Below are 27441 nucleotides of genomic sequence, written 5' to 3' on the forward strand. Positions count from 1 at the left end.
TCCATTGTTTCCCCATCTATTTGCCATGAAGTGATGAGACCAGATAGCATGATCCTAGTTTTTGGAATGCTGAGTTTTAAGCCAGTTTTTTCACTCTCTTCTTTCACCTTCATCAAGAGGTTCTTCAGTTCCTCCTTACCTTCTGTCATAAGGGTAGTGTCATCTGCATTTCTGAGGCTATTGATATTTCTCCCGGGAATCTTGATTCCAGCCTGTGCTTCATCCAGACTCGCATTTTGCATGATATACTCTGCACATAAGTTAAATAAGGAGGGTGACAATATACAACCTTGATATACTCCTCTCCCAATTTGGAACCAGTCTGTTGTTCCATGTCCAGTTCTAACTGTTGCTTCTTGACCTGTATACAGATTTCTCAGCAGGCAGGATAGGTGGGCTGGTATTCCCATCTCTTGAAGAATTTTCCGTATTTTGTTATGATCTACACAGTCAAAGGCTTTGCTGTAATCAATAAAGCAGAAGTAGATGTTTTCTGGAATTCTCTTGCTTTTTCTATGAGCCATGGATCTTGGCAATTTGATCTCAAATTCCTCTGCATTTTCTAAATCCAGCTAGAACATCTGGAAGTTCACAGTTCATGGACTGTTGAAGCCTGGCTTGGAGAATTTTGAGCATTACTTTGCTAGTGTGTGAGATGAGTGCAATTGTGAGGTAGTTTGAACATTCTTTGGCATTGCCCTTCTTTGGGATTGGAATGAAAACTTTATATAATTATAATTCTGACCTTTATATAATTATAATTCTGTTAGTTATAATTAGTAGGGAGAGTAAATAATCAAAGACCTTTTAAAATAAATGTTTTCTACCAAAGAAGAAATGCTATACTCATGAATTTGACCAGATATTTATAAAGAATACTTATCCTTCCCCATCTCTTCTAAAAAAAAGCCAAAGTTGTGGGAGCACTTCCTAATTCATCCTAAGAGGCCAGCATTACCCTGCCATTAAAACCAAAGATGCTAAAAGGAAAGGAAATACAGGCAAATATCCTCTCTGGTTTGTTGTTGTTTAGTTGTGAAGTCGTGTCTGACTCTGTGACCCCATGGACTATATAACCCACCAGGCTCCTCTGTCCATGGGATTCTCCAGGCAAGAATACCAGAGAGGGTTGCCATTTCCTTCTCCAGGGGATCTTCTTGACCCAGGGATCAAACCCATGTCTCCTGCATTGGCAGGTAGATTTTTTTTTTTTTTTTTTTTACTGCTGAGCCACCAGAGAAGCCCTCCTCTGAATAGTGGTGTAAATATTTCATCAAAATATTAGCAAACAGAATTCAGTGTAACATAAAAAGAATTATACACCATGATCAAACAGGATTTATTCCTATAAAACAAGGATGGTTCAACATACAAAAATGAAACAGTGTAATATACTACATTAGCACAATGATGAGAAAAACCCTGCATGACCATCTCCATTAATACAGAAAAAGTCACGGTAGGGGGAGGAGCATGTGGGATGAATTGAGAGAGCAGCACTAAAATTATACACTATACACCATGTGTAAAACAGTCAGTGGAAGCCGCTGTATACACAGGGTGCTCAACTCAGCACTCTGTGACGACCTAGAGGTGTGGGATGGTGAGGTGAGGGAGGTTCCCAGGGAGGAGATACATGTATATTTATGGCTGCTTCCCACTGTTGTATGGCAGAAACCAGCACAACATTGTAAAGCAATTATCCTTCAATTAAAAAAAGAGAGCTCTTGAAATATGAATAATATAGATTGATTTGAAACACAATTTACCTTTTACCTTAACCACAGCATTAAATAACAAGCTGCCAATCATATATATATATATAGAGAGAGAGAGACAGAGACAGAGACTGAGAGAGACAGAAAAAGCAGTTTACAAAATCCAACACACTTCATGATAGAATTTTAACAAACTAGGAATAGAAGGAAGATACCTCAGTATAATAAAGGCTGTATATGAAAATCCACAGCCAACACCATACTTGCATTATTCAGGGTTCTTCAGAGAAACTGACCCAAAAGGAGATACATGTATGTATATATTAGGTAGTTAGAATAGGAAAAATGAGTCCAGAATGGCGGTGGCTAAAAGACAAAGCAGGGAAAAGCCTATGAAAATAGAACAGAGGAAGGTCTGAGGACCAGAGTGAGCCCTCCTGGCCAGCCCAATTTACACAGGGCAGGCCCAGGGGGAGGAGAAGAGGAGCCAGAATTGGGGGGTGGGGGACTTCTCTTCTGTGTCTTTTGGGTCAACCCTCCCCTCACATCTCGAGGATGTGTTTTCCTTTGCTTTCTAAATAAAACTGAGCTGTAACACAGAGGTGTAACACTGGTCCACCCATCACTTCAAATTTTTGCTGTGGTGAGACAGAACCAAGGAAATTACACACGACCCTGACAAATATGGTGCCGTGACTTGGATGTAACCTGGCTGAAACAATCTCGGCTGGGCCCTCGTGAGGCAAAAGCTAAGCACAGCAGAAGCCCAGCTCAGCGAAAGTTTCCATAGTGGATGCTGAACGCAAAGAAAACCCAATGCATGGGAAGCCACAAGAAGCCCAGCATGCTGGAAACCGGGACAGGGAAAACAAGCTCAGCAGAAAGCTCACATGGCTCAGTCTCGGATTCCAGAAGACCTCCAGTTAAGGTAGGAGGTCCTCACTCCTATGGCTGGGAGGACATATGGCTAACAAAATCTTAATTCCTTTGCAATCTCTTGTTTCTTGTTTCCTCAAACCACCCATGGACAGGCAAGAGGCAGTGGGTGCAATTGAGGGACTCTTTCAGGGGCTACTTAGTAGCTGTTGCCCAAGCAGGTGGGGGTTCTTCTGTCCTTAATTTTCTTTGTGCCAAGGATCAGGCCAATGAAAACTGTGAGCACAGGTCAGGTATTTAGCAGATCTTCTGGCAGCTTATGAAGGGGATTCCTCAGCACATTTTCCCCACTGCTTTCTCCTCCCTTCCTTCAGCTCCTCTCTCCTGGGACTGGAGCCCAGCCAAAACCCATGGTGCCTGACTTCAGGACCTAATGAAGCTCAGGCTCTTGATGTCTCATTGCAAAAATTCAGTGAGAGACAGAGCGATAGGTTTTCGTTTGGATTCAGAAAGAAGCATACTCCAAGAGCATGGGCCATCACAGAGGGGAGTGGCCATGGAATGCGATGTGGTTAGTTTTCATGGGCTGGGTGATTTAATATGCTAATGAGTGGGAGGATCATTTCAACAATTGGGGAACCAGCCACTCCTCAGTCTCTTGACAGTGCCTTGGAACTGTCCTGGCATCTCTGGGTTATGTCATTTAGTTTGCAGATTGAGGATCAAGGTTTAGTTGATTTTGACTTGTCATCTTGGATCCATCTGATTTTAATTGGTTTATTTTATGCCCTTGAGCTATGTCATTTTTTTTTTTTTCAAAAGTTGTGCCTTGCCCCCTTCCCTCCTGCTTCATGCTCTTTCCCTGAGACCCATCTGGGGCTCCACAATGTTGCCTCTACAATCTTCTGGAGGGACAACCAGAAAATAGCTGGCCTTTGGGAGAGAAATGCTGTAATATCCAATCTCTCTAGATATTCAGGCCTTCATCTTCCACGTTTCCTACAACACGTGCAACAACAGCATCTCTCAATGTACCCGCTAGGCCGGGTGACAGACACACAGTGCCTGCTAGAAGTCCATCTGTTGGTGGCATCCCTTCAAGGGCAATTGGGCTTCCAGGGATAATGCTTGCCACTTTGGGAGTTTCCCCATCAGGCTGTTTGGGCCCAAACCCTTACCACCCTTCTCCTAAAATTACAAACATACCCCTGGATCAAATCTCCACTCCACTTTTATGGAACATCTGGTCTGTTGCCTCTTATCAATTTGTTCTTAAGCCGCTTACTAACTCCTACAACCAGGACCCTGCTCCCTTGTAGGGTCCTTATTATTATTAAAATACTTATTTTATTTTATTATTATTAAAATACTGCTTGTTATTAAAATACTCCTGCTTATTATTATTAAAATAATAACTAGTATTATTATAATACTCCTGCCTATTATTATTAAAATACTCCTAACAACCCTAACAGGACCAGATAACCCACTCTTTTGTCATTACTTCTGTTATTACCTAAAGTGGGTCTATGACAATGAGATGTTTACCACTAGAAACACCCTGAGCTGTTATTATGAAGGACTAGGGGAGGAAATCAGTGACTTACATCTCCCTAGAGCAATAAGAGGATAAGCCTTATGGCTGTTTCACCACGTTCGCAGTCTCAGGGCACAGACTTGGGCTGCTTTACATCATGATATCTATTCCCATCCACAATGACAAACCACCAATGAGTTACAACCCCTTAACTCTACCCAGCACTGGTCACACTGGAGACCTTGGGATGCCCAACTCCAGTCTGGGGGTCCCAGGAGGTCGGCCTGCTTCGACCTGCCTAGAAATCCGGTCCTTAAAAGGTTGTCATGCCTCAACCTGCTCAGGGACCCTCCAGTCCAGGGGTCCCAGGAAGTCGACATGCCTCACCCTCCCTGGGACCCGATTCTCGGGAGGCCTACCTGCCTCGACCTTCCTGGGGACCCGATCTCCAGGAGGCTGTCATGCCTCACCCTGCCTGGGGATCTGCACCGTGACCTGGGGATGCCTGGCTCTCAGGTTGCAACAGTACTGGGTAGGATAAGCTTCAAAAAGACTCACCCCTAAGGAAGTCCCCCCATGGAAATAGAAAGAGGCCTACTAGGTTTTTTTCTTTTTTTTCTTTTCCTCCCTGTCATCACTGTCTTTCAAATGGGAAATAACCAATCCACTTCCCAACAGACGCCCTTGAGATGCATCCTTGATAACTGGAAGCTGTTGGATCCTCTAACTCTAAGGAGAAGCCACTTAAAATTCTTTTGCGCCACTGCATGGCCATGGTATCCTCTGGGGGACAAGGAACACTAGCCTGAGGATGGGAGTTTAAATTACAATACCATCCTGAAGTTAGACTTAGTCTGCAAAAGACAAGGGAAATGGACTGAGATCCCCTATGTCCAAATTTTCTTCTGACTAAGGGATATGAAGGAACTCTGTCTTAAGCATGGGATTGTTATATGCCCTAAAAGTGAGCCTACTAGGAAAATGGTGTAGGTACAGACATCCAAGAGAAGGAAGTCTTCCCCCCGTGAAGGCTCAACTCCCATGGCTCCTGAGTTGCCTGGTGCTGCTTCCTTGTATCCAAACATGCCCCCATATCAGGGGACACCCCATCCACAGAACCCAACACGAGTATGTCCCTTAGTTGAAAGTGGAGGAGAATTCGGACCAAACCGGGTCCATAAGACCTTCTCCCTCTTAGAACTAAGATCATACAAGACCTGGGAAGCTATACAGATGAACCGGGCAAATATTTAGATACAGTCCAACACATTACCTTGGCCTTTGACTTGACGTGAAGGACATCATGGTCATATTTAATCAAACTTTATCTGACCGTGAGCATGCCAGGGTCTTAAATGAAGCCCGAAGGCATGTGACAGGGCTTCACATGTCAAGCGATAAATACCCAGTAGGGAAAACTGCAGTCCCCTCCTCAGATCCTAATTGGAATTATAATGACCCTGAGCACATCTGGGAAAGGGATCATTTTCTGATCTGTGTAAAGGCAGGACTGAAAGCAGCCTAGCAAAAAGTAATCAGCTATGCCCGGGTCTCAGCAATAACGCAGGAGCCCAACCAGAACCCGATTTCCTTTCTGGAAAGGCTAAAAGAGGCCCTCCAAAAATTTACCAATCTGGACTTAGACACTTACGAGGGACAGATGATTTTAAAGGACAAATTCCTGCCCCAATGTGCATCAGACATCAGGATAAAGTTACAACAGCTACAGCAGCAGGACCCCGCTGCCTCTTCAGATGAGATGGTCCAGACAGCCACCAACACCTTTTATAACAGAGAACAGGAGAGGGAGGCCAAAGCCCAGGAAAGGGAGAAAAGGGAGGAAAAAAAGGGAGAAAAAAAGGGAGAAAAGAGACAAGGAATGCCCAGATGCCGGCCGCCCTGCAGGGAAGCTCTATGGCAAATCTCGAGTCCTTGAAGGACAAGGCATGAGGCAAATGCCTAACCTGCAGACAGGTGGGACATTGGGCCAAAGACTGTCCAAACCATGACAAGTCTCCAAAACAGCCTGCTAAAAATGCCATCAATTGGGACATTGGGCGCACTCTGTCCTGGGGACCCAAGAGCCTCAAGGTCAAGGGCCAAGCCTTCCCTCACGATGGTTCAACAGGACTGAAGTGGCCCACTCCAGCCAGCCCGCCTGTCACAGATAAACATCATAGGGCTGGAGCCAAGAGTGCAACTGGATGTGTCAGGTAGGTCCGAGAATTTCTTGGTTGACACAGGGGCTACCTACTCTGTCCTGACCTCCTACTCCAGAATCTTCTCCTCCCAAACCTGTACCATCTTGGGTGCTACAGGAAAAACAATTACAAAGATTCATCCAAGCACTTCTTTGTTGCTGGGATGGACAAATATTTTCCCACCAGCTTCTGGTGGTCCCTGAGTATCTTACTCCCTTACTGGGAAGAGATATACTCACTAAACTGGGGACCTCCCTTGTGATGGGAAGTTTTTCAGCCCCTAGAGCCCTACAGCTCCTGGTTACTACTGAGGAACCCATTACTCCCTCTCCAATAGGGAGGGACCAAACACTATGGAAGGACAAAATTAACCCCCAGGTGTGGGACTCCTGAATGAGCCCACCAAGCTGAACCAGTTGTCATTGTCCTCCGAGATCCCACTCGATTTCCAAACCAGAAACAATACCCCTCAGAAGAGAAGCTCAGGAAGGACTACAGCCTCTACTAAATAAATTCCTTGCCCGTGGCCACCAATTCGCCATATAACACCCTGATCTTCTATGTAAAGAAAAAGGACAGGATCTGGCAAATGGTTCAAGATCTCCAGATCATAAATGAAACTGTAGTCCCTCTACATCCCACAGTACCCAATCCCTATGTAATCTTGGGAGAAATCCCACCCAGTGCCAAGTGGTTTACAGTCTTGGATCTCAAAGATGCATACTTTTGCATACCACTGGCTAAAGAATCCCAATATCTTCTTGCCTTCAAGTGGGAGTCTTCAGGAGAAATATACCAACAGATGACTTGGACAGTATTACCTCAGGGGTTCAGAGATAGCCCCCACCTGTTTGGGCAGGCTCTTAGCCGGGATCTCCTAGATCTGGACCTGGGACCTAATGGGAAAATATTACAATACATAGATGACCTACTAATCTGCTCTCCAGATGAGAAAAATGCCCAATAACATGCAATTCGGGTTCTATACTTTTTGGCAGAGCAGGGATATAAACTTTCCCATGCTAAAGCACAGATGGTTGAGACAAAGGTCACTTACCTGGGAGTTCAGATTACACACAGGTCCAGGAGGCTGTCCTCTGATCGGGTACAAGGAATCCTCCTGTTGCCCTCCCCCACAACTCAAAAACACCTGCAAGCTTTCCTGGGGCTAACTGGGTACTGTAGAATCTGGATATCCAACTATGGTCTAATTGCCCAGTCCTTACATGAAAGCTTGAAGGGACAGGATGATTTAATCCCACTGATGTAGGGAACTCCCCGAAAGAAGGCAGAGGCTACACTACAACCAGCCTTAACTCAAGAACCTGCCTTGAGGTTGCCAGACCCAGAAAAAGCATTCCAACTTTATGTCCACGAAAAAGAAGTAATAGCCTTGGGAGTGTTAACTCAAAGGTTGGAACCTGAGCCCCAGCCTGTAGCTTACTTATCTAAGAGGCTTGACCCAACTGCCTGAGGCTGGCCTCCTTGCCTTCAAAATCTTGCAGCTATTGCAATCCTGATAGAAGATGCTTTAAAACTCTCTTTTGGGGGCAAATTAACTATTTTTTTTTACCAGCCACAAAGTAAAATAACTCCTAAATAGGAGCAGCCATTTATGGATGTCTGATCAAAGAATCCTCAGATATCAAGCAATGCTGATGGAATACCCAGGCCTCACTATATCCCCTTGTGAGGTTCTTAACCCTGCTACCCTCCTGCCTACCCCCAAGGGCTCTCTCCCCTTTCACTCTTGCCTAGAAACCTTGGGCCACTGAACAAAATCCCGAGAGGGATTCTCAGAAGATCTTCTGACCAACCCTGAGGAAATCTGGTAGACTGATGGAAGCAGCTTTGTCTTGGATGGAAAAAGAAGAGCTGGATATGCAGTAGTCTCCAATTTTGAGACCACAGAGGCTAAACCTTTGCCACTAGGTACTTAAGCCCAATTAACTGAGCTCATAGCCCTGACTCGAGCTTTTAGAGCTGGGAAAAGGAAAGAGTAGCCATTTACACTGACTCCAAGTATGCCTTTCTGGTGCTACATGCACATGCTGCTATTTGAAAAGAAAGAGGCCACTTGACCACCCAAGGGTACCCAATCAAATATGGTGATCAAATCCTTAGACTCTTGGAAGTAGTCCATCTGCCTGCTGAGGTTTCAGTATCCCACTGTAAAAGACACCAAAAAGGGAGCATGGAAGTGGCACAAGAGAACCAAGCAGCCGATCAGGCAGCTAAGAGAGCAGCATTACAGAACCATGACCTAATAGGGGTTGCCACCTTAGTTCCACAGACTAATTTGCCAGAAACTCCTTCATATATTGAAGGTGAGACTCTTAAAGCTAAGAGTGAGGGCTTTCAAGAAGATCATATGGGGGTGGTTCCAAAAGGAGGGACTCCTGTTTCTGCCTGGGAACCTCCAATGGAAATTGGTTAACTCCTTATACGCCACCACTCATTTAGGGGAAAAGGCCCTCCAAAGATTAATAGGAAGGTCCTTTAGAGGAACAGGCCTTCAAAAGACTATAAGGCAAGTGGTCCCCTCTTGTCCCACTTGATAATTAAACAACCCCCAAGGAGTTCAAAGACCCCAATCCTTCTCCTGGTGAGAGGGGATTTGGAGTTGGCTAATACTCCTACTAATCCCTGTTATCACCATATTGATGCTGCTTATGACTGCTCCATGTATTATCAATTGTCTATCCCATTTTGTCTCTGCCCAGGTTAACAAGCTACAACATGCAGTGCCAGTTCAACAAGGATATATAAAACTATAGCCGATCACGGAAAACATCACTCACCCTTAAATGGACACCGCTATAAGGACTCTGAGGCTTGAGACTAGCAAGAGGGGGAGGCCCAATGCCTCTCACCATCCCAGTTCAGCAGGAAATAGCCAGAGAGACCTTGGCGCCCCTATTCCCAAAGAACTGGGCCTCCCATCTCTTGAGGGGGGAATGTTAGGTAGTTCAAATAGAAAAAAGGAGTCCAGAATGGTGGTGGCTAAAGATGAAGAAGGGAAAAGCCTGAGAAAATAGAACAAATGAAGGTCCAAGAACCAGAGTGAGGACCTCAGGTAAAACAGCCCTCCTGGCTAGCCCAATTTACATAGGGCAGGCCCAGGGGGAGTAGGAAAAAACATAAAAAGAGGAGCCAAAATTGAGCAGGGCAGGGGACGGGGGGTGGTTCTCTTCTCTTCCAGTCTTTTGTCTTTTGGGTCAACCCACCCTCATGCCTCCAGGATGTGTTTTCCTTTGCTTTCTAAATAAAACTGAGCTGTAACACAGAGCTGTGACACTGGCCCATCTGTCGCTTCAAATTTTTGCTGTGGTGAGAAGAACCGAGGCAATTACACACTCCCCCAACATATATATGGGTATCATTATTATTATTACTATTATTACTTGGAATTTATTAAAATGATTATGGAAGGTGACAAGTCCCAAGATCTGTGGGTACAGTGGAGTCCTAGAAGAAATGAAGGTGTAGTTCCAGCCTGAAGGGTGGTAGGCTCAAGACTTGGAAAAAGCCATTGCTTCAGCTCAAGTTCTTTAGAGACTGGAAAAAAAAAATTGATACCACCAACTCGAAAGCACTCAGACAGAAGAAGTGTCCCTTACTCATGGGTGGGTCAGCCTTTTTGTTCTCTTCATTCCTTCAGCTAATTTGATGATGTCCACTCACACTGGAAAGGGCAATCAGCTCTCCTCAGTCTACTGACTTGCGTGTAATCTAATCCAGAAATACACCTATAACCACAACCAGAATGACTGACCAAATGTCTGGGTACCTCATAGCCCAGTCAAGTTGACATAAAAGTAATAATCAGAATGCTCAATGGTTAAAGACTGAAAGCTTTTACACTAAAGTCAGGAACAAGGTTGTCCACTTCCATCACTTCTATTCAACATAGTAGTGAAAGTTCTAGCCAGAGCAATTAGGCAAGAGAAAGAAATAACAGAGAAAAATAAAAGAGATCAAAACTGAAAAGGAAAACAAAGTTATCTCTGGTCACTGATGACATGATCTTATATGCAGAAAACTAAAGATTCCACAAAATCTGCTAGACCTAATGAAAGAATTGAGCAGAGTTGCAGGATACAAATAAACACAGAAAAGTTAGTTGTATCCTATGTATCAATACTAACAATGAACAATGTAAGAGGAAATTAAGGAAACTATTTCACTTAATGAGAGCATTAAAAAGAATAAGAAAAATAAAAAAATAAAAATAATAAGATACATATGAAAGCCTTGTACAATGGAAATTATACTTTCTGAAAGAAATTAATAAACACACACAAAAAAGGAAAAGATCCAATAGACTGGAAAACTTAATGTTGAGAAGTCAGTAAAACCTAAAGTGTCTACAGATTCAATGCAATTTATATGAAAAAACCAAAGATTTTTTTTTCTTTTTAAAGGAAAGAAAAATCTATTCTAAAATTATTATAAAATTTCAAGGGATCTTGACTAGCCAAAAACAAATCTTGAAAAGGAAAAAATTTAGAGGTCTCACACTTCCTTATTTTAAAATCTAAGGTAATCAAAGCAGTGTGGTACTGGCATAATACCGACATCTAGATCAATGGAAAAGATTAGACTGCCTAGAAATAAATCCTCACAAAATTTGGATGATTGATTTTCTACAAGGGTATGAAACCATTCAATGCAGAATGGACAATCATTCCAAGAAATGATGTTAGGAAAACTGGATATCCACAAGCAAAAAATAAAAATTAAAAACAGCTAAAGTTGGACCCTTAATTTACATCATATGTGAAAATGAACTCAAAATGGATAAAAATGTAAACTTAAAAGCTTAGACTATCAAGCCTTAGAAAGAAACAAGGGAGAAAAACAAAAAACACTCCATGGCATTGAATTTGGCAATGATTTTCTTGGTTATGGTATTTAAAGTACAGGCAATGCAGGAAAAAATAGGTAAGTTAAATTTCACCAAAATTGAAAACTTTTGTTCATCGAAGGCCACCATCAACATCAAAAGAGTGAAAATGCAAACAATAGAATGAGATAAAGTACTCACAAATCATCTATTTGATATGGAATTGATACCAGATAATCAGGATGGTGTGATCACTCACCTAGAGCCAGACATCCTAGAATATGAAGTCAACTGGGCCTTAGGAAGCATCACTATGAACAAAGCTAGTGGAGGTGATGGAATTCCAGTTGAGCTGTTTAAAATCTTAAAAGATGATGCTGTGAAAGTGCTGCACTCAATATGCCAGCAAATTTGGAAAACTCAGCAGTGGCCATAGGACTAGAAAAGGTTTATTTTCATTCCAATCCCAAAGAAAGGCAATGCCAAAGAATGCTTAAACTACCGCGCAATTGCACTCATCTCACACGCTAGTAAAATGATGTTCAAAATTTCCCGAGCCAGGCTTCAGCAATACATGAACCATGAAATTCCAGATGTTCAAGCTAGTTTTAGAAAAGGCAGAGGAACCAGAGATTAACTGCCAACATCCGCTGGATCATCGAGAAAGCAAGAGAGTTTCAGAAAAACATCTACTTCTGCTTTATTGACTATGCCAAAGCCTTTGACTGTGTGGATTACAATACACTGTGGAAAATTCTGAAAGAGATGGGCATACCAGACCACCTGACTTGCCTCTTGAGAAACCTATATGCATTCAGGTCAGGAAGCAACAGTTAGAACTGGACATGGAACAACAGACTGGTTCTAAATAGGAAAAGATGTCAAGGTTGTGTATTGTCACCCTGCTTGTTTAACCTATATGCAGAGTACATCATGAGACACACTGGGCTGGAAGAAGCACAAGCTAGAATCAAGATTGCCAGGAGAAATATCAATAACCTCAGATATGGAGATGACACCACCCTTATGGCACAAAGTGAAAAAGAACCAAAGAGCCTCTTGATGAAAGTGAGAGAGGAGAGTGGAAAAGTTGGCTTAAAACTCAACATTCAGAAAACTAAGATCATGGCATCTGGTCCCATCACTTCATGACAAATAGATGGGGAAACAGTGGAAACAGTGGCTGACTTTATTTTGGGGGGCTCCAAAATCACAACAGATGGTGATTGCAGCCATGAAATTAAAAGATGCTTACTCCTTGGAAGGAAAGTGATGACCAACCTAGACAGCATATTAAAAAGCAGAGACATTACTTTGCCAACAAAGGTCCATCTAGTCAAGGCTATGGTTTTTCCAGTGGTCATGTATGGATGTGAGAGTTGGACTGTGAAGAAAGCTGAGTGCCGAAAAATTGATGCTTTTGAACTGTGGTGTTGGAGAAGACTCTTAAAGAGTCCCTTGGACTGCAAGGAGATCCAACCAGTCCATCCTAAAGGAGATCAGTCCTGGGTGTTCATTGGAAGGACTGATGCTGAAGCTGAAACTCCAATACTTTGGCCACTTGATGCGAAGAGCTGACTCACTGGAAAAGACCCTGATGCTGGGAAATATTGAAGGCTGGAGGAGAAGGGGATGACAAAGGATGAGATGGCTGGATGGCATCACCAACTCAATGGACATGGGTTTGAGTAAACTCCTGGAGTTGGTGATGGACAGGGAGGCCTGGAGTGCTGCAGTTCATGGGGTCGCTAAGAATCGGACATGACTGAGCAACTGAACTGAACTTAACTGATACTCAGAATATATAAAGAATCCTAAAACTCAACAGCACAAAGAACTGATTTAATAGTGGGCAAGAGACCTGAATATGTATTTCTCCAAAGATATACAAATGGTCAATAAGCACATGGAAAGATGTTGAACATCACTAGTCATCAGAGAAGTGTAAATCAAAATTACAATGATACCACTTCATACAAATTAGGATGGCTATTATTAAAAACAAAACAAAAAACATAAAATAAGTGTTGGCAACAATAAGGAGAAATTGCAACTCCTATGCATTGCTAGTGGGAATATAAAACAGTGCAACCACTGTGGAAAACTATGGTGATTCCTCAAAGAATTAGACACTGAATTACCATATATTACCAGTAATTAATTACCATAAATTACCAGTAATTCCACTTCTGGATATATACTCAAAAGGATTCAAGAAGGGTCTCAAAGAGATATTGGTACACCCATGTTCATAGCAGCATTATTCACAATAGCCAAAAGGTGGAAGAAACTCATTGACAAATGAATGGATAAGCAAAATGCTTTGTAGACATACAGTGGACTCTAATTTAGCCTTTAAAATAAATGAAATTTTGACATACTTTACAAAATGGATGAAACTTGAAGACAATTATGCTAAGAGAAATAAACCAGTAACAAAAAGACAAATGTAAGACCCCATTTATATGAAGTTTCTAGAGTAGTCAAAATCTTAAGAGATAAAAAGTAGAATGATAATTACCAGGAGCTGGAGGAAGGGAGAAGATATCATTTAATGGGTTAAGAGTTTCATTTGGAGATGGACAGTAGTAATGGTTGCATAACAATAGGAACAGACTTAATACCACAGAACTTAATACCACACTTAAAATTTGTGAAAGTGGTAAATTTTATATCATGTATTTTTACCCCAATTTTTTAAAAATTCTCAATTTTTCCTAAAACTCTTGCAAAATGTTCAGAGTTGGAGAACTCTTAAGGCGAATGAGAAACTAGATGAGCAGACTGGGAAGAACACTGGCAGAGTGTTCTCACTGATATAATACTCATTTACCTTTCGACTTCAGTCTTCCAAGTGAATTTAATGTCCAAATGTAAGATGCTGGGCTAAGAGTTCTGAAGGTAATAGTACAAATATATTGTTTCCAATATTCACACAATTTCCAATATTTTAATATAAATATTGTTTATTGCAGTAATTTTGATTTATATATATATATCTCACAACGACCTTTATAAATAATGGATAAGAATAAATACAACAAATATTCTTGTAGTATAAACACTTGACATTAAGCTTTTTGGTTGTAATCAGTGCCTGACATTGACCTTTTAATTGCTGAGGCATCCATTTCAAAAGATATCCATCATAAATAAACACACTGCCAGCTCTATAATATAATCACTAACAAAACAGTCAAATAAAGAATGAGGCCACCCCACCCATAAAGTTCTGTCTTTTAGAAAGCCCAGCATCACCTAGACCATTTGAATGACCCCACTTCTCCTTTCGTGCATCGTAATTCCTGCCCTGATGTCTTAAACTAGCCAATAAAGAAGAAACTTGCAAAACCCAAGCCATCCCTAATGAAGGTCTGTGCAGTCCACCCGTGACTTCGCTGTGTGCCCGCAGGCATGTGGTGTACCCTTCAGGATCGGTGAGTAATCAATCACTTTCCTCAAAGCTCCTGATGGTTTTCGCTGAAACGCATCCTGTGATCACAGTAAGAACCACAAGCACCAGTTCACCCAAACCTTAGGAGAAACGTCAGTGGGGGCCTGCTACAGGTAATAGCAGTCAGGGGTAGTGTCCCACGCATTCCAAGCTGAAAGCATCTTTATCAATAGTCTAGGGCCCACACAAGAATCCTTATCAGAGCCATTTGCATACCTGGTTGGAGGACTAAGAAGATTTATTTTCTATTCTCAAATACAGCACTACATTTTAAAACTTTTTGCTTTGCTTCAGTATTTCTCTAGACCAAATTTCCACATTAGAGGCTATTGTGAGAATCTCCCGGGCAAGTCCAATAAATTTTTATATAGGACTCCATGACAAAGCAATTCCTAAACTACATCATCAGAGCTATTCAGTCCTATTCCCTGAATGATCACCTTCCCAGTCATAAAGCAGACAAGCAGTTAACCTAAGGAAAATTATTAACTTCATAAGGAATAGTACTAATACCACTAGGGAAAACCATGCATTAAATTTTAAACTCTTTTATCTATAGAGTAGTGTTTTCAAGCAGAACTAAGAAGGTAGAGATACCTTAAAATATTTGAAGGAAAAGAAATATGAGAGCAGCAGTTTTAGAAAACAGAAACTAGAACAAACTTCTACGTTAAACCATCACTGTAAAAAAAATCTTAAAAATGGAAGTTGTAGTACCCTGTGGTGCTAAAGAAGACTCTTGGAAGTCCCTTGGACAGCAAAGAGATCAGTCAATCCTCAAGAAAATCAAGCCCGAATATTCACTGGAAGGAATGATGCTGAAGCTCCAAAACTTTGGCCACCTGATGGGAAGAGCTGACTCATTGGAAAAGACCCTGATGCTGGGAAAGATTGAGGGTAGAAGGAGAAGGGGGCGACAAAGGATGAGATGGTTGGATGGCATCATTGACTCAATGGACATGAGTTTGAGTAAACTCTGGGAGACAGTGAAGGACAGGGAGGCCTGGTGTACTGCAGTCCATTGGGTCGCAAAGAGTCAGACATGACCTAGTGACTGAACAACACAACAATGTAGTACCCTTTTGATGTGATTAATAATTTTTCTTTTAGTAAAAATCAAATCCCTTTCCTTCCAGCTCATCTGCACTCAATCAAGAATTTTTAGCAGAAAAAATTCCTTGTATCCATTTATTCACATAGAGAAAAAATGTCTATGGTCTATTGAATGACTTCATTTGAAGCCAACCACATTGAAAAGAAACAGTCTTGCTTCCCAAGGCTCTAAGAAGTTGTGAAGCTTGTGCAGATTAATATATGATAGATACAACACCACTGCATATTAGCTGGGTATTACAAAGACCTTCTCTCCTTGGCAGTTGATACAGTGGGGTTTTCCTGACATTAGAAGGAAGTACTGTCCGGAATGTTAATTCAATAACTATGATAGTTGCAAGCCAAATCATATCAAGGGGTAGTTTAACTGGGCAGCTGCTTTGGAAGCCAACTATAAAATGTACTAAAATATCACTGTGGAAAAAAAAATAGTTATATGATGCCAGCTAATGCCGATTTCCACATGGGACTTCTTACATAATTGGCAAGAGGTCAATTGGCTCTGATTTCCCTGAAACAGATAGCATCCAGAGTGGAAATAACAAACACTCTCACCCTCACTGGCCTCTCTCGATTGAAAATTTTTGCCACACATATGTGTAGGCTGTGCAGTGCACTCTAGGTATTAATTCTGAGGGTCAACAAAGCCATAGTTTTCCAGCAGTCAGCAGCCTCAGGGCAGGTGACCAGGAACAAGTGATTTAAATTTTCACTTAAAAATGGAAACCATGTAATTGTCTCCAAAGAATATATTTAGTTCAGAAAAATCATAAAAGAAAAGCAAACGAGAAAAAATCAGAAATACCTTGTCTGTGCAGAAGCTGAAAGTAGAGCAGATACTGGGAAAGAAAATATAAACTTTATCTCTATCTTTAGTGAGTACGAGTGACTGATGCTATATGATATGAGCAATGAGAAGTCTGTGAAACAAAAATAATCTCAAATAGTTTGAGATGATATGTAGTATTCTGTCCAAGTAATATATTCCTAATTATGAAGATAAAAAGTATTAACAGAAAACTGATTTACCTCTAACTCTAGTAAAGAAATGTTTTAAAATAAATACAGGAATAAACCTACCTGAAATAAACCTACCTAAGAGACAAAAGACCTATATGCAGAAAAGTATGAAACACTGATGACAGAAATCAAAGGTGAAACAAACAGATGGAGAAATATACCATGTTCCTGGATTGGGAGAATAAATACTGTTAAAATGACGACACTGCCCAAAGTAATCTACAGATTCAGTGCAATCCCTATCAAATTACCAAGGGCATTTTTCACAGAACCAGAACAAAAGAAAATTCACAATTTGAACGGAAACACAAAAGACCCCAAATAGCCAAAGCAATCTGGAGAAAGAAAAGCGCAGCTGGAGCAATTGGCTCCCTGACTTAGATTATACTACAAAGCTCCAGTAACCAAGCAGTGTGATACCAGCACAAAAGGTAAAACGTAGATCAACAGAGTAGGATAGAAGCCCAGAGATAAACCAGAGACTACAGCCACCTAATCTTTGACAAAGGAGGCAAGAATATACAATGGCAAAAAACAGTCTCTTCAATAAGGGATGCTAGGAAAACTGGACAGCTACATGTAAAAGAATGAAATTAAGAGACTTCTAATACCATGCACAACAATAAACTCAATATGGATTAAAGACACGAATGTAAGGTCAGACACTGTAAAACTCTTAGTGGAAAACATAGGCAGAACATGCTTTGACATAAATCACAACAAGATCTTTTATGAGTCACCTCCTAGTGTAATGAAAATAAAAACAAAAATTAACAAATGGGACCTTATAAAGTAAACCATAAACAAGACAAAAAGGCAAACCAGAATGGGAGAAAATATTTGCAAGTGAAGCAACTGACAGAAGATTAGTCTCCAAAATATACAAAAGCGTATGCAACTCAACATCAGAAAAACAAGTCAATCAAAAAATGGGTGGGAGGCTTCCCTGGTGGCTCAGTGGTCGAGTCCACCAGCCAATGCAGGAGACACGAGTTCGACCCTTGATCCAGGAGACCCCACATGCCACAAAGTGACTAAGCCTGTGCACAACTATTGAGACTGTGCTCCAGAGCCCGGGCGCCAAGACTGAGCCCGGGCGCCCCAACGACTGAGGCCTGCTTGCCCGAGAGCCTGTGCCCCACAGGAGAAAATGCTGCAACCAGAAGCCTGCACTCTGCAACTAGGGAACAGCCTGCACAGCAGTGATAACCCAGCACAGCCAAAAAGAAGTGATTTTTTTTAATGGGCAGAAGACTTAAACAGACGTTTCTCCAAAGACATACAGATGTCCAATAAACATATGGAAAGATGCTCAACATTGCTCATTATTAGAGAAATGCAAATCAAAACTACAATGAGGTATCATCCCACACCAGTCAGAATGGCCATCATCAAGAAATCTACAAGCAGTAAATGCTGGAGAGGGTGTCAAAAAAAAAAAAAGAAACATTCTTGTACTGTTGGTGAGAAAGTAAACTGACCTAGCCACTATTGAGAAAAGTATGGAGGTTACTGAAAAAAACTAAAATAGAACTAGAGTATGACCCAGCAATCCCATTATTGGGCATATACCTGGAGAAAACCGTAATTCAAAAAGACACATGCACCCCAGTGTTCACTGCAGCACTATTTATAGTAGTCAGGATGTGGAAGCCACCTAAATGCTCACTGACAGATAGATGGATAAAGAAGATATGGTACATGTATACAGTGGAATATTACTCAGCCACAAAAGAAAGAAATTTGGGTCATTTGCAGTGATGTGGATGGACCTACAGTCCATCATACAGAGTGAAGTCAGAGGAAAACAAATATTGTATATTAATTCATATGTACGGAATCTAGAAAAATTTTATAGATGAGGCTGTTTGTAGGGCAGGGATAGAGATGCAGACATAAAGAACAGACATGTGGACAGAGCAGGAAGGGGAGGGTGAGACAAACGAGGAGAGGAGGAATAGCACATATACACTGCCATGTGTACAACAGACAGCTAGTGGGGACCTACTCTACAGCACAGGGGGCCCAGCGGTACATGGCGACGACCTAGACGGGTGAGAAGTGGGAGGCAGGCTCATGAGCAAAGGGATGTATGTATGCATATAGCTGAGTCACTTCATTGCTCAGCAGAAGTTAACACAACACTGTAAAGCAAGTGATTATATTTAAATAAAAATAAAATTCAAAATACATATTTAAATAAAATATACAAAATTAAAGCATATAAAATATTTGAATAAAATACTGAAACATTTTAAATCATTTTGAAGTGACCCTCACTAATTCTTCTAGGACACCCACAATGTCAGTCTACCCCTAGTTGTGAGAATTGATGTTATAAAACACCTTTATTAAATGCATGTTAATGCAAAAATAATAGCTGAAACTATTAAAATATGAGTAGGAAACAGCTAAATAATCCATACTCTTCTTGAATATCGACTTTGCTGTTCTAGAGATTTTTGAGACGGGACTGTAAGTTTTGGCCACCAAAGTATCACTTACCCTACTCCCATTTCAAAACTGAATGTTTTCCTAAGCATCCAGCACATAAATAATTCATGTTTCAGCAATGGCCAATCAATAAAAGGAAAATGAAAACAAATTGCATAAAACCTCGGATATAGAAAACAAGAAAAAATAAGCTACAGTTTATGACTTTGTCAATAGGAATTCAGCAAATGATGCGCTACTTAATAAGATGTAAGTACTTCCTCACAGGGAGTTACTCCCCAGGTTGGATGATAAGGGCAGAGACACAGTCTCTATACAATCACTGTAAATATCTTTTGGGTTACCTCAGACAAAAAAAAAAAAAAAACTTATGCTGCTATGGGAAGCCTTCTCTAATATGTTCCCATTAGACCTTCAGGCTCTCAGAGTTCCTCAGTACTAAAGATAGATTTTTGAGGTACTGGTTGTTATTACTGATCAGGAAAAAAAAAAAAGATGTTGTGGTATGATTGTAGAAAGGGTATGAAAGAAAGCAGGATGGTGGACAGGCAATGGGTGGCAAGAATTGGTTGGTTAATCAGGGTGCTGTGTGGAGAAGGCAGTAACTGTTATACATGGAAGGGTTTACAAGACCAACTTTTGACTAGACTAAGCCCAAATTGTCAGGACTCTTTACACCAAAAGGATTCACAAACTGCAGGTTTAGAGAGGCCAAGCTGGAAGGACGACACTATCACAGAAAGAAATAAGTTTTCTTGACATAATAAACACTAGTAAAACTAAACAAATAACTGGATTCTGAACTGGAGAACTTTTCATCCAGAATGATGGAGACAGGTTGGAAGATTTTCACACTGGGGACATAGATATCATATGAACATTAGGGAAAACAATCAAAATGATCAAATTTTATATGAAACTTTGTCTAAGTAATGGATATAGAGAAGTCTTGTCATATTCCTACATGTCTTTTCCCACATGTAGTAATTAGATTTTTCAAGTTTTAGAGAGAATCACAGCAAGCTATCTTTCACCCCTCAAAATGTTCATTGGCTTCACATGTTTTCCTGTTTTAATCCCTTGGAAAAATCATATGTATTAAGGCTATAACATATTTTACATTTTAGCATCAAAAAGTGAATGTAATTACTCAGAAGTTTAAAGCACTAACTTTAAAAAAAGACCAAAAATAAAACCTACCCTCCACAACCTTTGCCTAGTGTCTTATATATAATGTTAATAGATGTTCAAAAAAGCTTGCTGAATAAACAGTCTCTTGGTTGTCTTAGCTCTTCACTGAATAATGTTTCGTGGCATGGAGTGAAACCCCTGTGGCATGGCATGTTTAGTCAGAGAGCTATTTTAACATAAAATCAGGCTAAGAGAAACTGACAGAGCCATGTGTAGGCTTGTACCTCCCCAGGTCACTCACTTTAAATGACTACAATTCTCTCTGAATCTCTGTGCTTCATATGTCTTTTTGCTCTTTGAAAAATTTTATTTTTCTTTTTATCTCATACCTGTGGTCAGTTTATGTGATTTGATATTATAAAGGATGAACAGTCCTAATTTCTGCAATGCTAAACTCAGAAATGAAACTGTCAGTTAACTTATTTTAATGGGCTGAGGGTGGGGTCTGCTCTATATTGAACAGGACAGCTTTTAAAATATCATTAAAAATGGAATCTGTCTTTGTTGTAGCCACTATGGAAAACAATATAGAGGTTCCTTTAAAAACTAGAGTTACCATATGATCTAGCAAGGCTACTCCTGGGCATATATCCATAAAAGATGAAAATCTTAATTTGAAAATATACATGTACCCCAATTTTCACAGAAGCAATATTTAGAATAGTCAATACATGAAAGCAACCTAAGTGTCCATGAACAGATTAATGAAAAAGAAAATGTGATATATATAAACAGTAGAATAATACTTGGTCATAAAAAACAGTAAAATAATGCCATGGACCTAGAGATCATCACACTGAGTGAAGTAAGCCAGAGAAGGACAAATATTATATGATATTACTCATATGTGCAATCTAAAAAGGAATAAAAATGCACTAATTTACAAAGAAGAAACAGACTCAGACATACAAAACAAATTCATGTTTACCAAAGAAAAGCAGGGGAGAGGGATAAAAGCACAGGATTAACAATTATATACCACTATATGAAAAATTAGGTACGCAACAAGGATTTTTCTTTATAGCACAAAGAACTATATTCAGTATCTTATAATAACCTATAATGGAAAAGAATCAGGGCCAAGACAGCAGTAGGTTACCTCTGGTAGCCCTGGACCAGGAACCCACATCCCCAGCAGCAGAAGGATGGTGCTGAAGTGGATCCAGAAGAAATTAACTGGCTTGCAGAGGGACCCTCCTGCTCATTGCTCTGCAGGACCTGTGGGAGATGATTTGTTCCACTGGCAGGCCACCTTCATGGCCCTGAATGACAGTCCCTACCAAGGAGGCAATGTTTTCTTCCTGACCATCCACTTGCCTACAGATTATCCTTTCAAGCCCCCAAACATTGCTTTCACAACCAAAGTTTAACACCCCAACATCAACAGCAGCAGCAGGATCGACCTTGACATCCTGTGATCCCAACGGTCTCTAGCACTGAGAGTGTCAAAAGTTTTCTTTTTCATCTGTTCCCTGCTCTGTGACACAACCCTGATGACCCTCTGGTGCCAGAGACAGCCCACACCTACAAGGCTGACAGAAAGATGTATAACACACTAGGGAGAGAATGGACACAGAAATGTGCTATGTAAGTAACTCAGAGGTTTTATGGGAGACATTGGCCAAGAGAAGCTGAGCTGAGCTACTGGCTGAGCCACTCACAGAGCGTCATCTCTTCTGCAAACAAACGCTGGCTGCCCACTTTCTCCAACCACAGCATGTTGGTACCACTCTCAGCCATCGTGGTTTTGACACAGTCATGTCACGGATGCCAGGTCAGTAGCCACTGTTTTGATCTGCAGCCTTCCTGACTTCTTTGGAATAGGCCCCTCCACCCTGACTCACTGTTCACCTCTTGAGGGCACCCGTGAGCCCCCCAGCCTGGCCTCAGGCAGCATCGCTGGCAAAGGCGCCTCAGCCTGGCCCCTTCCCACATGCTCTCTGTCTCTAAAACTCAGTGCCAGCCTGGGGGTCTAGGACAGAGTGGGCAGGCCTTCCTCACATGCTATCTGCCACTAACCACATCCTGAACAGTCTCAACTCATCTCGGGAGTTCCTGGTGACAGCGTCACCGGGAAGCGGAGGCCTTGCCCCGCAGATCCCACCAGTCTTTCTTGTCTGTACCACATGCTGGCACTCTCCCCTCACACCGAGAAGCAGTAAAGAGATGTCAGGAGTTCTATTTAGTATAATTTTTTTTAAATAATAAAACACCATGAGATAACTGGCCTTTTAGAAGGTCAAAATTATGAAACCTGGAATGATCTGGATTATGCTTTTCTATCTGATGAGGTTTTTCACTACCTCAACCTCCTATCATTCAGAGGCTATTCAGGAAGTCCAAGTGTGAGCCATTCATGTCCCAGAACACAGCAGGGAGGGGACTGCTAAATGGAAATAAAAATATAATTCATTCATAATCCTTAAAAAAGTCAGAAAACGTGTGTGTGTGTGTGTGTGTGTGTGTACACATGTGCGTGCGTGCTAAGTCACTTCAGTCATGTCTGACTCTGGGTGACCCTATGGACTGCAGCCTGCCAGGCTCTTCTGTCCACGGGATTCTCCAGGCAAGAATACTGGAGTGGGTTGCATGCCCTCCTCCAGGGGATATTCCCGACCCAGGGATCTAACCCAAGTCTCACATCTCCGGCATTGTCAGGCAGGTTCTTTACCACTAGCGCCACCTGAGAAGCCCCCTATAAAATACACACACACACACACACACACACATATGTATATATGCATAACTGAAAAATTGATGCTTTTGAACTGAGGTGTTGGAGAAGACTCTTGCGAGTCCCTTGGACTGCAAGGAGATCCAACCAGTCCATCCTAAAGAAGATCAGTCCTGGGTGTTCACTGGAAGGACTGATGCTGAAGCTGAAACTCCAATACTTTGGCCATCCCATGCGAAGAGCTGACTCATTGGAAAAGACTCTGATGCTGGGAGGGATTGGGGGCAGGAGGAGAAGGAGACGACAGAGGATGAGATGGTTGGATGGCATCACCAACTCAATGGACATGAGTTTGAGTAAACTCCGGGAGTTGGTGATGGACAGGGAGGCCTGGCGTGCTGCAATTCATGGGGTCGCAAAGAGTCGGACACGACTGAGCAACTGAACTGAACTGAATCATTCTACTGTACACCTGAAACACACAGTATTGTAAATCAGCTACATATATCAATTATAAAAAATTCTGTCTTTGTAGAGAATAGCTCAGAATTTGTTGGTTGCTTATTTGTTTGTGAGAGTTTGGTTTTACACTAGGTTTTAAAATGTACCTACATTGCAATTGCTTTAATGGAGTAGCCAAAAAAAATCCCACTTATGTATAGTCTTCCAAAAACTCCTGGAGCAGCCTTGATTCCATTGAGATTCCCAATATGTTGGGAAGACGTGTTTATTTAATACTAACTTTTCAGTATTTATTTAGTATGATAGTAACTAAACTTATTTATGTTCACCTAACTAAAGTTTGAGTAAACTCTGGGAGCTGGTGATGGACAGGGAGGCCTGGCGTGCTGTGATTCACGGGGTCGCAAAGAGTCGGACACGACTGAGCGACTGAACTGAACTGAACTGAAGTGAGGCCAGAATTTCTCAATGTATTATAGCTTATGTCCCTTCTTCCCACTTTTTATACTACTCAATATAATGTAAGTAACTCAGTAAATTGAGGTCACTTTTAATAATTAAGTCATGAATACAGGAATAGTAATAAGTGAGCAATTTCAATTGCAAACATTTACAGGTAACTTATAGAATGCCACAAAAGTGTTACTTGCTCAGTCGTGTCTGACTCTTTACAACCCTGTGGACTATAGTCTGCCAGGCTCCTCTGTCCAAGGGATTCTCCAGGCTAGAATACTGGAGTGGGGAGCCATTACCTTCTCCAGGGGATCTTCCCAACCCAGGTGGCGCTAGTGGTAAAGAACCTACCTGCCAATGCAGGAGACATAAGAGATGTGGGTTTGATTCCTGGGTTGGGAAGATCCCCTGGAGAAGCAAATGGCAACCCACACCAGTATTCTTGTCTGGAAAATCCCATGGACAGAGAAGCCTGGTGGCCCACAGTCCATAGGGTCACAAAGAATCAGATATGACTGAAGCAACTTAGCACACATTATAGAATGCCATAATCTGTGCTAAGAATTTAACCCTTACAACCACATTATAGCATATGTCCCCAAAATAAATGATAATATTTCTGTTTTATAAATGAGAACATTGAGATTTAATTAACATACCTCAAAGGGTCCTAAATACCAGAATCTAAATTAAGTTCTTGAGTATTATAATTTATTTATACCATGTATCTGAAGCACATTAATAAATCGTTATTAATAGGAAGTCTGAATGTCATTTAGGACCCTTCATACCTAAAACCTAGGTAGCACGTGAAAATGGGGGCCAAAACATGTTCTCAATCAACTACTGCTATATTTTATACTTTGGTTTTATGTGCTATTTACTAATACTAGTGATTTAATTTGAAGAAGAATGAGGTACACTGCGGATATGAAAGCAACTCTCCATTGTCTATACAATATCCAATAATCTTTCCTTACTGACAGAGGGAAAGTTTAGATTGTTCAGATGGTGCCTATGCTATCTTGATCTCAGAGACTTGATTCTTACCACAGCCCAAGGAGTAAATCTCCCTTAGTCCAAACAACTATAGTTATCTGATCCTCTTGGATCAGTTATTAGTTTGGAAGGAGTCATGTGAGCTTACTTCTAGCCAATAAGATATAAGAGGAAGTCTACTGAGCTGAGCTTCTAGAAAGCCTTGTTCTTCCTCAATAAAAAAGGAACATAGGGGAGACTTTCAAGATAGCAGAAGAATAAGACATAGAGATCCTCCTCCTCTCCACAAATACATCAAAAATACATCTGCACATGGAACAACTCCTACAGAACACCTTCTGAATGCTGTCAGCAGATCCCAGACATCCAAAAAGGCAAGTGAATCTCCACATAACAGGGTTGGGCCAAAATTATAAGAAAAAAAGGAACCGAGATGGGACCTGTACCTCTAGGAGGGAGCTGTGAAAGAGGCAAAGTTTCAGATCCCCTGAGTAGCGACAGGGGAGCTTTGAAACCTCAGAGGGGAGTGCAATGACAAGTGTATGAAAGGCAAAGTGGAGAGAATTCACCACAGAGATCAGTGCCGACTAGAACTTACCAGTCTGAGATCCTTGCTTCCATGCCCACTCTGTCAAGTAAGGGCTGGGTAATGAGGCTCAGGCTTCAGACACCAGGGAAGGGACAGGAGTTGACTGCGCTGAGGATACTCTGAGGAGGCTAGTATGCAGAGGGAGGAAAATTCCCAAACTTATTTAAGGGACCAACATCACTCTGATACCAAAACCAGACAAAGATACCTGAAAAAAAAAAATTATAGGCCAATATCACCAATGAACATAGATGCAAAAATTCTCAATGAAATTCTAGCAAACAAACTCCAACAACACATTAAAAAGATCATACACCATGATCAATTAGGGTTTATCCAAGGGATGCAAGGATTCTTCATATGCACAAATCAATGTGATTCCATATTCACAAATTGAATGAAAAAAAAGCCATATGATCATCTCAATAGATGCAGGGAAGGTTTTATTTTTATCATAAACACCCATTTATGATAAAAATTCTCCAGAAAATTAGCATAGAAGGAACCTATTTCAACTTAATACAGGCCATACATGACAAACCCACAGAAAATATTATCCTCAATGGTATAAAACTGAAAGCACTTCCTCTAAAATCATGCCTATCACTATTATTAAACATAGTTTTGGAAATCCTGGGCACAGCAATCAAAGAAAAAGAAATAAAAGGAATCCAGATAGGAAAAGAAGAAGTAAAATTCTGTTTGCAGATGACATGATATGTTTTCTATGTATAGAAAACCCTAAAGATTCCACCAGAAAATCACTACAGCTAATCAATGAACTCAGTAAAGCCCCAGGATATAAAATTAATACAGAAAAATCCCTAGCATTCCTAAACACTAGCAATGAAAAATCAGAAAAAGAAACTAAGGAAATAATCCCATTCACCACTGAAACAAAAAGAATAAAATACCTAGGAGTAAACCTGCCTGAAAGACAAATGATCTACATGCTGAAGACTCTAAGACACTGATGGAAAAAATCAAAGATCACACAAACAGATGGAGAGACATAGCATGTTCTGGGACTGGAAAAAATCAATATTGTGAAAATGACTATACTACCCAAAGCAATCTGCAGATTCAATGCAATCCCTATCAAACTACCAATGGTATTTTGCACAGAACTAGAAAAAAAATTTCACAACTTATATGGAAACACAAAAGACCTTGAATAGTCAAAGCAATTTTGAGAAAGAAAAATGGAAATGGAGGAATGAACCTTCCTGACTTCAGACTATTCTACAAAGATACAATCATCAAGATAGTATGTTACTGGCCCCAAAACAGAAATATAGACCAATGGAACAAGATAGAAAGCCCAGAGATAAATCCACACCCTTATGGGCACCTTATCTTTGACAGAGAAGGCAAGAATATATAATGGGATAAAGAGTCTCTTCACTAAGTGGGGTGGGAATACTAGACAGCTACATGTAAAAGGCTGAAATTAGAACATTCCCTAACACCATACACAAAAACAAACTCAAAATGGATTAAAGACTTAAATATAAGGTAATAAACAATAAAACTCTTATAGGAAAACATAGGCAGTACACCCTTTGACGTGAATCAGAGGAAGGTCCTCTTTGACACATCTCCTGGAGTAATGGACATAAAAATAAACAAATGGTATATAATTAAACTTAAAAGCTTTTGCACAGCAAAGGAAACCATAAATAAGGTGAAAAGACAATCCTCAGAATGGGAGAAATTGCAAATGAAGAAACCGACAAAGGATTAATCTCCAAAACAGATTAGCAGCTAATACAGTGCAATTATCAGAAAAACAAACAGTCCAATCAAAAAATGGGCAGAAGACCTAAACAGACATTTCTCCAAAAAAAGACATGC

At 40.9% G+C, this 27441-nt stretch overlaps 1 long non-coding RNA gene and 1 pseudogene across 1 annotated transcript in view; one reads left to right on the plus strand and one right to left on the minus strand.

Annotated features, from left to right (window-relative positions):
- LOC122438181 overlaps positions 1 to 27441 on the minus strand; it is a 179500-nt gene that overhangs the window by 64118 nt on the left and 87941 nt on the right. The window lies entirely within an intron of this gene.
- Positions 21556 to 22213, plus strand: LOC122438180 (annotated as a pseudogene).

Source organism: Cervus canadensis, chromosome 3 (assembly GCF_019320065.1).
Source record: "Cervus canadensis isolate Bull #8, Minnesota chromosome 3, ASM1932006v1, whole genome shotgun sequence".
NCBI lineage: Eukaryota > Metazoa > Chordata > Mammalia > Artiodactyla > Cervidae > Cervus > Cervus canadensis.